The sequence below is a fragment of the Nicotiana attenuata genome, chromosome 7, assembly GCF_001879085.1.
Source record: "Nicotiana attenuata strain UT chromosome 7, NIATTr2, whole genome shotgun sequence".
Classification (NCBI taxonomy): domain Eukaryota; kingdom Viridiplantae; phylum Streptophyta; class Magnoliopsida; order Solanales; family Solanaceae; genus Nicotiana; species Nicotiana attenuata.
The window spans coordinates 97,515,313-97,519,039 of NC_031995.1; positions in this window are offsets into that span (position 1 = coordinate 97,515,313).

Sequence of the window (3,727 nt, forward strand, 5' to 3'; positions counted from 1 at the left end):
AAAAAAGAACCCCCCCCCCCGTTTTTTTTTTTTTAGTAATGTACATGTTTACCCTTAAACGGTACAGTTAAATTTGTTACGTGGTTTATAGACAAGCAAACTGATTTGATCTAAAAATGATAAATAGCTGAGATTAAAAGTAAGACTTAGCGTAAAAATCAAAGGAAATGGCTCCTGGAGCGATGCTTCCGAGGACAAAAATAAGAACAATATACAAGAGCGAGTAAAATTATCTTATTTAGCTTGAGAATAGAATGTAGCATAAGTTTTGCCAATGATATCGTGTCTCTACAATAGTTGTTGAAACCACTATTTATAGCTATACCTAGGAAATAAGATCCTAGGATCAAGACCCTCTTAAATGACAATAAAGGGGGTCATTGATGAACATGTAACGGCAGATCATGAATGCCAAAATTCTCTGCAACAGCTGCCTATTTAGTACTAGGGAATATTCTTAAAATAGGGAATATTCTTATTAAATGCCATTTGATAACAATCATTCGACCCGCTCACGTTGGCTATGCTCCCTTCGGGGTCTATTCGATGCTAACTGCAGCTGTTGTTCTCGGTCTTCGTTCTTATTTGATTTGTCTTTCGCCTGTCTCCGGTTTCACGTGTCACGCTATTATTCGATCATTTGATATAAACCAAGTTTACTCTATATAGATAGTCCTCATGCTTTCCGATGACATATCTTTGTGTCACCGAGAAGTTGGTCAAGATCCCTTTCTTGGTGAAATACCTTCTGAACAGTCTCTTGCGCTTGATAGGAAGTACGTCTTCTCGCATTTAATACCCCAAACGGGTGTTGCCCCACGATTCAGAAATATTTTCGCCGGTCCTCGAGGTAATCATGACCACAATTTTTGCCGTCTATATCTTTATTCATATTTATCATTTTACCTCTTTCACTTCCAACATTTTCACAAGTCCAATATCTTCTCTGCATTTAACCTTCTTCTGCTTTCCTCTCTTTTGATTTTCTTCAAAAACTCCACTATCTTCGTATTATTATGGCTTCTTTCACTTGAGTCTTGTGAGAACTCTGGTCTCTTCTTCGGTGGAGGCCTGAAGAGAAGTAAAGATAAAGAGGTTGATGTCGATGTTGATCCTTCAACGGTAAGCACCATCATTCCCAAACATTTGAGTACCGTCAATGACTTCCAAGAGAAGTTCCCCCCCGCTCTTCACGGACTTGGGCCGTTAGCAGCTACCCTTCTTCTATAAGTCTAGTATTCCTGCTGTAAAGGTGGATTGCAACTGCCTAAATATTAACATCATCGCACCTGACTTGATAGAGCGAGTTACCTTCTCCAAGGAAGGCTTTACGTATGTCTATATGTATCCTTTCACCTTGCATCCATTTTCTTTGAGTGGGGGGCTTGCCCATGATCTTGGAGTTTTGCCATCGGTACCAGGTCTGCTTAGCACAAGTGGGCCCCTCTGTATGGCAAACGGTGGCTTGTCTGCGCTAAACTGTGCATGGAGATAGGAAAAATCCTAACCCTGGCACATATGATGAACCTTTACTCTCCCAAAATCTTCTGTGGGGGAGTAATAAGTTTCAGTAAGCGTGGCCACCTCGCTCTTCTCACCAGCATGGATAATGACACTGACCGTAAATGGATGAAACGATTCATCATCATTGCTACTAGGGATATCATCCCGGCCACGACTTCATCCTTTCCCGAATCATGGAACCGTTCACGTAAGTTTGTATTTTATTCTTTCCTTCGTAAAAAGAATTGTTCCCCGTTGTTGATGACTTCTTTATACATGTTGTTTTAGCTGCTCGGTGGACACCAGCAAGGGTTCAAGGCCTGCACCAATGGGTTTCGAAGATTCTGGATAGTAAAATGCCAAAAATCCGTCTGTGGAAGGATATGGCTCCCAAATATGGGTGGAAAGCCAAGAACTATGGTAAACTGATTTCTTCTTCCTTCTGCCTCCACATGAGCATGAATTGGTATATTAACTACATATTTTGCTTGATTTAGGGCTCCCACAGGGCTCTGTTACCTGTCCCAAAGTGGATGTTTTTGTCGATCCTATGGAGGCTGCGAGATTGCAAGATACTCTCACTCGGAGCGGTGCCCTCGGATCTGCCGCCAGTGGAGGTGCTTCCTCCCGGAGTCCCTAACTAGAGAACAAGCAACCAAAAAGGCGACGTTCTTCTTCGGCTCGGGATAACAATAAGAAAATAAAGAAGGCCACACCTGAGCCGGCTGCAGCCACTGTGGCCATTGATGATGGAGAAGCTAGTGATACAGAGGATTTCCTTCAACGGAGACAACGATCTTCATCAGCTCAACCTAGTGCTCAATCAGGAGAGCTTAGAACCTCAACGAAGGTGAGGTCCGAGCGTTTTATGGTGAAACGAATATAGTAGAGAATGTCAATTCTCGCTTTCCGACCCCTTTTGCTATTTTCGATCTTGTGAGGTCGGAGACCAGACCTTTTCTGCCTTTGGTTGATGAGAAACCAATAATCAGCATTGCCCCTGTAACTACTACTTCTCAACCTACAACACCAACAACTTTACGCCCCTCTATACCAGTTGCTCCTACTTCACCAGCATCCGCTACATCTTCTCCGCCAACCGCAGATGCTTGAGAGGAAGGTGCTTCTCCTCCCTAGTCCCCTGACCACGAGAATTTGTGACACAATTACTCACCCCCTTCTCTAGATCCCCGAGGAAGGAGGAGTGTCACTTTCTCGATTTCGAAGGGGTGCCATCTGCTGTCGAGGCCGGTGGAGCTTGCCAACTACCTAAAGCAGCTGGCTTCAGAGAAAGATAAGAAATACAATCTCTTTCTGGGGAGTGCATGTTGAACACGCCACGCACAATGCGGTAGTGGTACCGTATTTGTTCTCTTACTGCTTGTTCTTTGTTTATATGTTATAATGGGTTTTCTGACTTTGATATACGTTTTTAAAGCCAACTTCCTTGCATCCAAGGGCCTTTAGAGATTGATCCTTGATAAAGAAGGACTTATGTCCGAGCGGGATCAGCTGTTGGCCGAGAGGGACCAACTTGCTGCTCGCCTCCCGGTACTAAAGGCAATGGCTGCTGAGACGAGTAAGCTTGAGGCCCGATTGCAGCTAAGCTATCAGGAAGTGATGGTTCTTAGCCAAGAAGCCACTCAGCTAAATGTACAGTTTCAAGAAGCTAAGGCTAAGTGGCCCGAGGTTCAAGATGTTTTGCTCGCTGCTGCTGAGCACGAGTCTGCCTCCATTGAATGAGTGAATAATTGGGAGGCAGCCTTGAACTCCAAAGCTGAAGAGGGTGCTGCTGCTGAGGAGAAGCGGGACCGGATAGAAGAGAGGTTTAAGAAGATCATGGAGCAAAATCGGTTCACATATTTACAATCCGTGATCTTGATATTAGCCTTGCGCCACAAGATCTGAGCGGGATGGTCTCCAGGGCGAGGTTGACAAGCTTAAGTTAAAACTCCAGTCCCAAGAAGATTCCCTCATATTTGAAATGACATACACTATGTATCATATGAGGAGAAAAACCTTGGTGGTGGTCAAAGCGGGCATCGTTGATATTGATGATGAAATCGCCAAGGCCCGAGCACTGGAGTTAACTGCTCGAGAACGTCTCCTGGCTAATCCTGATGCAAATGACTCTACGAGTACTGGTTTTGAGTATTCAGGAATCGAGGAGGAACTTGAAGTGAATTATGATGAAGGCCTAGGTCCTGCACCGACGACAGATCTG